The 11284-nt window shown below is 45.4% G+C and overlaps 1 protein-coding gene across 1 annotated transcript in view; it reads right to left on the bottom strand.

The window, feature by feature from the left end:
* The window catches only part of LOC109925475 (synaptotagmin-A), a 55919-nt gene that overhangs the window by 44301 nt on the left and 334 nt on the right, over window positions 1-11284 (bottom strand). The gene's annotated exons all lie outside the window — the stretch shown is intronic.

Consider the following 11284-nt stretch of genomic DNA (forward strand, 5'->3'; position numbering starts at 1 on the left):
AGTTTCACTCCAACTCCATTGATGGTGGCTTTCCCCCAGTTCATCCCTCATTGGCTGGATTGATTTTTGGTCTTTTCCATAGCCAACCTGAACCCTACAATACAATGATCACTGTCCCTGAAATGTTTCTATACTGACAGTTGATCTACTTGGCCCACCTCATACCCATGAAACAGGCCCAGCAGACTGGGCTCACACTATGATTGGAAATTCATCCAAAACCACAGTAAGAACTCTTGTGCCTACCTGTCCTTTACCCTATTACTGTTCCAGTCCATATTCACATTAAAAAAGTCTCCCATTCTAACAACTCTCTAATTCTTGCACCTCAATGTAATATCTCCTGAAGGTCCTTCAAATCTGAGAATCACACATTGTTGACATTGATGACAAAGCAGAAACTTGCCACTTTCCTGGAGCAAAGGTCACCAAGCAGTATGACTCAGCGGATGACGCTTTTGTCTTTAAACCGCAAGGCCGTTGGTTCAAGCTCCTTCACCATCATCACGAGAATATTATCCAGTTATTAGCACAACTCCTGGGAGCTTGCTGCGTGCAAATTAGCTGCTGTGTTTTCTACATTACCTCAGTGATGATATTTGCTGAGAAGCATGTTGGGATGCTGTGACTCCCCAAGTATTCAACTCCTCATGTATCAGACTCCTCATGCATCAGACTCCTCATGTATCAGACTCCTCATATATTCAACTCCTCATGTATCAGACTCCTCATGCATCAGACTCCTCATATATTCAACTCCTCATGTATCCGATTCCTCATGTATTGGACTCCTCCTTGAAAACATTCTGTGTTTTGGCCTCAACCACTTTCTGTGGCAAAGAATTCCACAGGCTCACCACTCTCTGGGTGAAGACATTTCTCCTCATCTCTGTCCTCAATGACCTACCCTGTTCTTTGTAATAGAAATGTCCCTGACTATCATTTCTTCATAACTCTTTTGTAAATATATTTTTAGGTGTTGGCTTGCTCTGCCAGTGCATTACCCAGTGCTGGCATGGAATGGAACAATGCCTTTTTTTTAAATTCACTCATGGGAGGTTGGTGTCAGCTTAGCCAGCATTTATTGCCCATCCCTAGTTGCCCTGCTGAAGGTGGTGGTGAAGCTGCCTTTTTGAACCACTGCAGCCCATGTGGTGACAAAGTGACAGTGATGGAACAGTGATATATTTCCAAGTCAGGATGGTGAGTGGCTCGGAGGGGAACTTGCAGGGGGTGGTGTTCCCATGTATCTGCTGCCCTTGTCCTTCTAGATATAAGTGGTCACAGGTTTGAAGTGTGCAGTTGAAGGAGTATTGGTGTGTTGTTGTGACACATCTTATAGATGGGCTAGAGACACCACCCTGAGGAACTCCAGCAGAGCTACTCTGGAGCCGAGATGGCTGACCTCCAGCAACCACAATCTTTCCATTATTTTATTAATACCAACCAATGCAGACTTTCCCGTTGATTCCAATTTTGCTCAGGCTCCTTGATGCCACACTCAGTCAAATGCAGCCTTGATGTCAAGGGCTGTCACTCTCACCTCACCTCTGGAATTCGGCTCTTTTGTCCATGTTTGAACCAAGGCTGTAATGAGGTCAGGAGCTGAGTGGCCCTGGCAGAACCCAAACTGGGCGTCACTGAGCAGGTTATTGCTGAGCAGGTGCTGCTTGATAGCGCTGTTACTGACACCTTCCATCACTTTACTGATGATCGAGAGGAGACTGATGGGGCGGTAATTGGACGGATTGGATTTGTCCTGCTTTTTATGTACAGGACATACCTGGGAAATTTTCCACGTTGTCAGGTAGACACCAGCGTTGTAACTGTAGTGGAACAGCTTGGCTAGGGGAGCAGCAACTTCTGGAGCACAAGTCTTCAGTGCTATTGCCGGAATGTTGTTAGGGCCTGTAGCCTTTGCATTCAGCTGTTTGTTCTGATTTGCCTGGATTTCAGTTGGAAGTATGGCATCATTGAGTGGCAATTGTCTGAATTTGCAAGGCTTTGTTAGGCTGGAGTCCAATGTTACTCTGCCTCAGAAGATTGTTTCTGTGAAGTGGTGTGACTTGCGACTTTGCAATTACTGTCTTGCGATTTAAAGACAAGAGTGTTATCCATTGAGTCATAACTGCTCGGTGATCTTTGCTCCAGGAAAGTGGCAAGATCCCCCTCTCCCTTAAACCTATGCCCTCTAGTTTTCAATTTCCCATCCCTGGGAAAAAAGCTATATGCATTTATCCTATGATTTTATACACTTCAATAAGGTCATCCCTCATTCTCCTACATTCCAAGGAATAAAATCCTATCCTGACCAACCTCTCCCTATAACTCAGGCCTACGAGTTCGAGCAACCTCCTCATAAATCTTCTTTTGCACACTTTCCGGTGTAACTATGTCTTTCCAATAATGGTGATCAAAACTGTACACAATAATCCAAGTGCGGCCTTATCAACAACTTGTATAACCTTTTTTTAATTCATTCACGGGATGAGGTTGTCACTGGCCAGGGAACATTTATTGTCCATCCCTAATTGCCCAGAGGACAATTAAGAGTCAACCACTTTGCTGTGGGTCTGGAGTTATATGTAGGCCAGATCAGGTAAGGATGTGCCCTGGTGGAATTCGAAGCCGGGTCCCCAGAACATTATCTGGGTCTCTGGATTAATAGCCCAGTGATAATACCACTAGGCCATTGCCTCCCCAACTGTAACATAACGTCCCAACTCCTATACTCAATGCTTTGACCGATGAAGGCCAGCATGCTAAATGCCTTCTTCACCACCCTGTCTACCTGTGATGCTGCTTTTAACAAACTATGTACTTGTACTCCTAGGCCCCTCTGTTCCACAACACTCCACAGGATTTTACCATTTATTGTATAAGTCCCATCTTGGTTCGACTTTTCAAAGTGCAACACCTCACACTTATCTGTATTGAACTACATTTGCCAATCCTCAGCAGAAACTTCCCAATCTGATCTGTAATTTTTGATAAACTTCCTTGCTATCAACGATCCCTCCTAATTTTCTATCATCTTCAAACTTACTAATCATACCTTGTACATTCACATCCAGATCAAAAATGTAAATAACAAATAATAAAGGTCCCAGCACCGACCCCTGTGGTACACCACTAGGCACAGGCCTCCAGTCCGAGAAACAACCTTCAACCATCACCCTCTGCTTCCCACCATCGAGCCAGTTTTGAATCCAATTAGCTAGATCTCTCTGGATCCTATCCGGGGTCTAACTTTCATGACTGCCATGTGGGACCTTATCAAGGGCCTTACTAAAGTCCATGTAGTCAACATCCACTGTCCCATCCCCATCCATCCTCTTGGTTACCTCGTCAAAAAACTCTAAAAAATTTGTCAGACATGACTTCCCGTGCACAAATCCATGCTGACTATCCCTAATCAGACCTTGACTATCCAAATGTTGGTTGATCCTGTCCCTTAGTATCCTCTCCAATAACTTGCCCACCACTGATGTCAGGCCTGTAGTTCCCTGGCTTGTCTTTGCTTCCTTTCTCAAACAATGGAACAACATTAGCCACCCTCCAATCTTCCAAAACTTCACCAGTGGCTAAAGATGAAGCAAAAATCTCTGCAAGGGCCTCTGCAATTTCTTCCCTAGACTCCCACAATTTCTGAGGATGGACTTGATCAGGCCCAGGGGATTTATCCACCTTAATGCGCTTTAAGGCTCCAAACACCTCCTCTCTGGTAATATGTTTGTGGTCCAAAACATCCCCACTTATTTCCCTTATTTATTTAGCATTCATTAAAAATCTCCCCTGTCTTATGTGGCTCCACACATAGATGGTCATGCTGATCTTTACAAGGACCTATTCTCTTCCTAGCTACCCTCTTACTCAAGGTTTTTGAGAAGATTTGTAGCTCGGGTTGTGGATGACATTGTAGACATACTTGGTGAGCCAGTGGGTTTGGTTGCAACGTTTCGTCACCCTGCTAGGAAACGTCATCAGTGCACCTCCGGTGAAACATTGGTGTTCTGTCCCACTTGTTATTTATAAGCCTCGGTTTGCTGGGGTGGTTGGCATTGCTTTTCCAGTGATTTGTATATTGGGTCCAGTTCAACGTGTTTGCTGATGGAGTTTCAGTTGGAATACCAGGCTTCCAGGAATTCCCTGGCACGTCTCTGGCTTGTGCTATTATGGATGTGTTGTCCCAGTCAAATTGACGTCCTTCTTTGTCCATGTGTATTGAGACCAGTGAGAATTGGTCGTGTGTCTTGGTGGCGAGTTGGTGTTTGTGTATCCTTATTGTCGGTTTTATTCCGGTTTGGTCTATGTAATGTTTCTCACAGTCCTTGCATGGTATTCTGTACGTTATATTAGTTTTATTAGTTATGGGTATGGGATCCTTTATGTTCGTAAAGGGGTCCCCCTCAGACCTATTGTCTCACTACCAGGCACGCCAACATATAGACTAGCTGAAGAACTACAATGGAAACCGAAATACTTAGTAGACAACACTATCCACTCCATCCACTCATCCCAAGGATTCCTCAGCATCATCAAGGACACCAGGATAGAAGAGATCGAGATAATAGTTTCCTTCAGTGTAACAGCACTATTCACATCCATAAACATCGACCTAGCCAAAGGGACAATTGCCACACTGCTGGACAAATCAGGAAGGCAGATACCCCACGACACCAACAGCATCAACAAGGACAGCACCCTGAAACTGCTGCCTCACTACCCACTTCAAACAAATCAACGGAACACCAATGGGATCCCCATTATCAGGACTGATTGCAGAAGTGGTAATGCACAGGTTAGAATGGACAGCGCTCCCCCCATACAACCCAACACTTTGGGTCCAATGTGTAAGTGACACCTTTGTGATTATCAAATGCACAAGACAGGAAGAAACCCACTGACACATAAAAAACATCCTCACCGGGACAAAATTCACAAAAGAAGAAGAGGCAACAACCAACTAACCTTCCCAGACATGATGGTGGGGCGTAAGAACAACGGGGAGCCCGAGGCTGGCAAATACAGAAACACCACACATGCGGACCAGATACTTAATTACATCAAAAAGCACCCCAACACCCATAAACAGAGCTGCATCAGGACATTATTTAAACGGGCTGCAACACACAGAATTGCGCAAAGCAGAACAGGAGCACTTATACTGAGTTTTTAAAAGGAATGGATACCCAAAAAGCACAATCTGCTGTTACCTCCACGACAGACCACAACAAGAAGACACAACATGGCCAGACCCACTAGTCACCCTACCGTATATCAGAGACATATCAGAGACGACCACAAGACCACTCAGACCCCTAGGTATCAGAGTAGCCCACAAACCAACAACCACCCTGCGACAGCTACTGACGAACGTAAAGGATCCCATACCCACAACCAATAAAACTAACGCAATATACAAAATACCATACAAGGACCGTGAGAAACACTACATAGGCCAAACCAGGAGAAAACTGACAATACAGACACACAAACACCAACTAACCACCAAGAAACATGACCAATTCTCACTGGTCTCACTACACACGGACAAAGAAGGACATGAATTCAACTGGGACAACACATCCATAATAGCACAAGTGAAACAGAGACATGCCAGGGAATTCCTGGAGGTCGAGGGATTCCAACCGGAACTCCATCAACAAACACATTGAACTGGACCGATATACAAGCCACTGAAAAACAGAATTGGAAGTAATGCCAACCACCCCAGCAAGGCACATAAATAACAAACGGGACAGAACACCAACGCTTCACCAGAGGCGCACTGACAATGTTACCTAGCAGGGTAACGAAATGTCTGCAATCAAACACACCGGCTCGGTGAGTAAGTCTACAACCTCACTGTTTTACTCTTAATATAGCTATAGAACCTCTTGGGATTATCTTTAACCTTATTTGCCAGATCCATCTCATACCCACGTTTTGCTCTTCTGATTTCCCTCTTAAGTGTGCTCCTACACTTTTTATAGTCATCTAGGCAATCACTTGAGTCCAGTAGCTTAAACCCAATGTATGTCTTCTTCTTTTTCCTCTCCAGAGCCTCAATATCCCTTGTCAGCCAGGGATCCCTAAACCTGCTAGCTTTTCCCTTCACATACTGTCCCTGGACTCTTGATATCACACTTTTCAAACCCTCCCATTTGCTAGTCCTTCCTTTTCCTTCAATCAGACTCACTCAATTGACCAATGCTAGATTCTGCCTAATGGCCCCAAAATTGGCCCTGCTCCAGTTTAGCACCTTAACCTGTGGACCCGTTCTGTCTTTTTCCATAACTTTGTTAAAACTGAGAGAGTTATGGTCACTGGACCCAAAGTGCTCTCTGATTCAGTCACTTGCCTCGTTTCCTCAGAGGAAGTCCAGTGTTGCACCCTCTCGAGTAGGGCCCTCTACATATTGATTTAGGAAACTGTCTGGGACACGTGTGAAATTCCACTCCGTCTGGGCCTTTTACACTCTGGTAGGCCCAGTCAATACAGGGGAAATTAAAATCTCCAGCCAGTTCTACTCTGTTATTTCTATAGGTATCTGCAATTTCTCTATGCAAGTGCTCCTCTAGTACCCACTGGCCACTTGGAGGTTTATAATACAGTCCCAATAGTGTGACCATCCCCTTCTTGTTTCTAAGTTCTAATCATATGGTTGCATTTGATGACCCCTTAAGAATATCCTCTCTAAGCACTGTTGTTACGTCCTCCCCTATCAAAAGGGCAACCTCCCCATCTTGCTTACTTGCATTTCTGTCACACTTGTAGCTTCTGTATCCAGGAACACTGAGCGGCCAGTCCTGCCCTTCTCTCAGTTGTGTTTCTGTTATGGCTATAATATCCCAGTCCCCAGAGCAATCCATGCTCTGAGCTCATCTACCTCACCAGTCAGGCCTCTGGCATTGAAATAAATGCACTTTAAACCAGAAGTCTTTTCCCTCCCTTCACTGTGCCTCTGGCTATCCTGAATAGTAAACTTGCTCTCTGTGGCTAATGTATTTTCCCCTGACTTCTCAATGGCCCCTCTCTTATTTAAAGTCCCACCCCTCTGCCAAACTAGTTTAAACCCTCCCAGGTAACAGTAGCAAATCTCCCCCCGATGATATTGGCCCCCCTCAGGTTCGAGTGTAACCCATCCCTCTTGTACAGGTCACCTCTAGCCCAGATGAGATCCCAATGATCCAAGAACTGAAAACTCTGTCCCCTACACCAGCTCCTCAGCCACGCAGTCATCTGGCTTTTCTTTCTATTTCTATCCTCACTGGCACGTGGCACTGGGAGTAATCCGGAGATCACTACCCTTGACCTAATTTAGGAATATTCCATTATAAACAACCGCACTGACTTGTTGGGCCAAATGGCTAGTTCTGTTACCCTACAGAATATGTAGTGATGGAGAAGGCTCAAGAGGCTGACTATCTCACTATTACTTCTTTGAGTTCAAAGCAGTACAACAACCACAGGGATGAGGGCTGGAGGTGTAGATACAAGTGGCAGGGTTTTGAAGGAGATTCTGGAGATTATGAAGATAAACATGGTCTGCTGGACCAATCTAACAGATTCAATAAATAGAAGGACGTTTATCAATAGGAAACTAAGATTTTGAAAGCAATCTGATCTGCAGCTTATTTGGAGAGCTTGAACGGAAAAGAAATACACTTCAAAGAACATTCTTTAGAAAGCTGTGTTTGTATCCAGAGGCTTGGCACCTTTAGAAATGCCAGTAAACACTTTTGATGAAAGATAATTGAGTTCAAAACCTTGCTGATCTGTTTTCTATTCTGCTTGTAGAACAGTCTTTTACAGAGTTGGGTCTAGGCCCGAAACGTCAGCCTTCCTGCTCCTATGATGCTGCTTGGCCTGCTGTGTTCATCCAGCTCTACACCTTTTTACAGAGTTTTGTCTGGTGGAACATTCACTTGACAAGCTTTTTTTTATTTAGCAATCCATTTGCTCTCCATTATCAAGGCAGTCTTCCTCCATCTCTAAGGCATCGAACCTCTCTCTGTCAGCCTCTGTTCAGCTTCATCACTGCTCCAATGATAATCTGTGCCTTTGTCACCTGAGTAATCCAACTCTCTCCTGAACAGCTTTCCATCTTCAGAGCTCCTTTAATTTGAGTTCTTCCAAAAATACCCCAAAAATTCTTCTAAAATCCTGCAGCCTGTAGCCTAACCTGCATCAAATGCCATATACCCATCATACCATGCTCACTGGTCTTATTGCTCAGTTTTGAAAATCTCATTCTTGTTTTCAAATCATCTGTGACCTCACCTGCTCTCTCTCTCTGTCATCTCCTCTAATTCTCCGAAATTCCTGAGCTTTTCCTCAGGCCAGTCAGGAAATTTGTCATGTCCATAAGGTCCCTCACCAACTTCTACCGATGCACCATTGAAAGCACACTGTCCGTGTGCATAACGGTCTGGTACGGCAACTGCTCTGCCCAGAACTGTAAGAAACTACAGAAGGTGGTGTGATCAGCCCAGACCATCACGGAAACCAACCTTCCATCCATGGTTTCTATTTACATGGCTTGCTGCCAGGGAAAGGCAGCCAACATCATCAAAGGCCCATCGCACCCCGGTAATGTTCTCCTACAGCCTCTCCCGTCAGGCAGGAGATACAGAAGCCTGAGCACACGCACCAGCAGGTTCAGGAACAGCTTCTTCCCGGCCGTTATCAGACTGTTGAATGGACTCTCGTCTCAAATAACGCTGATCTTGCTAACATTGATGTCACCTAGCACACTCCCTGTGCAATGTAACTTGTAGGCCTCTAAGTTCGTACAACCTTTGATTTGTACATCCTTGCTTACTGTGATCTTGCCAGTACTGCTCGTAAGTAAAGTTTTTCACTATACTCGGTACACGCGACAATAGATCAATGAATCAATCAACCATTTAATTCTGGCCCCTGACACATCCTTGCCCTTAATCACTTCAGCATTGGTGGCTGTGCCTTCAGCTGTTTGGGTCCGAGATACTGGAAACTCAACCCAAAGCTTCTCTGTCCCTCTAAACCCTTCTCCTCAAAATGTAGTTCTTTGACTGAGCTATTAATCATTTGCCTTGACAGGTTCTTGTGCGGCTGGTAATCTTAACGATTCTGAATCAGTGGAATTCCCTGCCCAGTGAAGCAGCTGAGGATACTTTGTTGAATGTTTCTTAAGGCAAAGATAGATTTTCGAACAGTAAAGGAATGAAGCGTTATGGTGTGTGGCCGGGTAATTGGAGCTGGGTCCACGAGAAGATCAGCCATGATCTTATTGAATGACGAACCAGGCTCGATGGGCCAAATGGCCTACTCCTGCTCCTATTTCTTATGTTCTCTTGCTTGATTGCATTCCTGTGAAGTGCCTTGGGGTATTTTATGATGTTAGAGATTCTATATAAATACAGTATTGTTGTTGTTGCACTGGTAGCTTTTTACCTGTTATCGTTATTGCTTTGTTCAGGGCACCTCACCATCAATTGTCAAGTTACAATAAAGACACCTTCGAACATAGAAACATAGAAAGTAGAAGCAGGAGTTGGCCAGTTGGCCCCTCCAGCCAGCTCCACCTTCAATATGATCACGGCTGATCATCCAATTCAGTAAACTGTTATAATGAAACAAAGAATTTGGAAATCTGAAACAAAAGCAGAAATTGCTGGAGAAACTCAGCAGGTCTGGCGGCATCTGGGGAGAGAGAAACAGAGTTAAAGTTCTGGGTTCTGAAGAAGGGTCCCTGGCCTCGAAATGTTAACTCTGTTTCTCTCTCCCCAGATGCCGCCAGACCTGCTGAGTTTCTCCAGCAATTTCTGTTTTTGTTTCAGTGCCGTGTTCCAGGTTTCTTCCCAGTAATCCTAAATGGCCTACCCCATACCCTTAGTCTGTGACCACTGGTTCTGAACTCGCCACTCACTGGGAACATCCTTCCTGCATTTACCCTGTGTCTACAACTTTCAACATTCACTACTTGTGACTGAGCAGGATTTGTTCACCAAACAAATCTGATTTTTATTGGCTAATTTCGCACTGGAAAGGTAAAAGGGGAAACAAGCTTTTAAAAAATTCAAGCAGCACTTTCCATAATTACAGCATGCATATTTATGAGCTGATTGTGTTAATGCTTGGGTGTAAATGTGTTAAATAATGCAGATTATGCTCTGACAGCTTTTATTAAACATGCCACTGCCAGAATTATCGGACGGTGAAATTGCTGCTGTCTTGACCCATTATTAACTGCAAATTCATGTATCTTTTTGACACGAGTTGGATAGCTTGACCCTACTTGAATTTGTTAAATGTTCATTCATGGGATGTGGACATTGCTGGCTGAGCCAGCGCTGATTTTACAACACTAACTGATTCGAGGAGGTGGCGGTGGGCTGTCTTCATGAACAGGGGTGGAACTGTGGCTCAGTGGTTAGCACTGCTGCCTCACAGCGCTGGGGACCCGGGTTCAATTGCATCCTGTATGGGGTGCGCGTGTGCGTGTGCGCGTGCGCGTGTGCGCCAATCCTCCAGGTGCTCTGGTTTCCCCCCACAGTCCAAAGATGTCCGGGTTAGGTGGATTGGCCTTGCTACATTGCCCATAGTGTTCAGGCTTAGGTGGATTAGCTGTGGGAATACAGGGATAGGGTAGGGGCATGGATCTGGGTGCTCTTCAGAGGGTCAGTGTGCACCTGATGGGTGTAATGGTCTGTTTCCACATTCAATTGAATTGAATTATTTATTGTCACGTGTATTCAATGTAAATATACAGTGAAAAGAGTGTGCCTTACAATAAGATGAGGGAAAAGGAAGATAATTTAAGAGAGATAGTAGGAACTGTAGATGCTGGAGTCAGAGATAACACAGTGTGGAGCTGGAGGAACACAGCAGGAAAGGCAGTATCAGAGGAGCAGGAATGGTGACGTTTCGGGTCGGGACCTTTCTTCAAAAAATGAACTTAAGAGAGTCCAGATTTGCTTGCCATGCCTCCACCAGAGTCCGACTCCAGGCTTTCCAACCCTTACCATGCTACTGCCAGCTGCCAATCCAGCCCTGTCACTCCGGCCCACTTCCAATCTGCCCCTGTCACTCTGGCCCACTCCAGCCCACTCCCAATCCGGCCCTGTCACTCGGGCCCACTGCCAATCCGCCCCTGTCACTCCGGCCCACTCCGGCCCACTCCCAATCCGGCCCTGTCACTCCGGCCCACTCTCAATCCGCCCCTGTCACTCCGGCCCACTCCCAATCCGCCCCTGTCACTCTGGCCCACTCCCAATCCGCCTCTGTCACTCCGGCC

The sequence above is a fragment of the Rhincodon typus genome, chromosome 18 (assembly GCF_021869965.1).
Source record: "Rhincodon typus isolate 14 chromosome 18, sRhiTyp1.1, whole genome shotgun sequence".
Classification (NCBI taxonomy): domain Eukaryota; kingdom Metazoa; phylum Chordata; class Chondrichthyes; order Orectolobiformes; family Rhincodontidae; genus Rhincodon; species Rhincodon typus.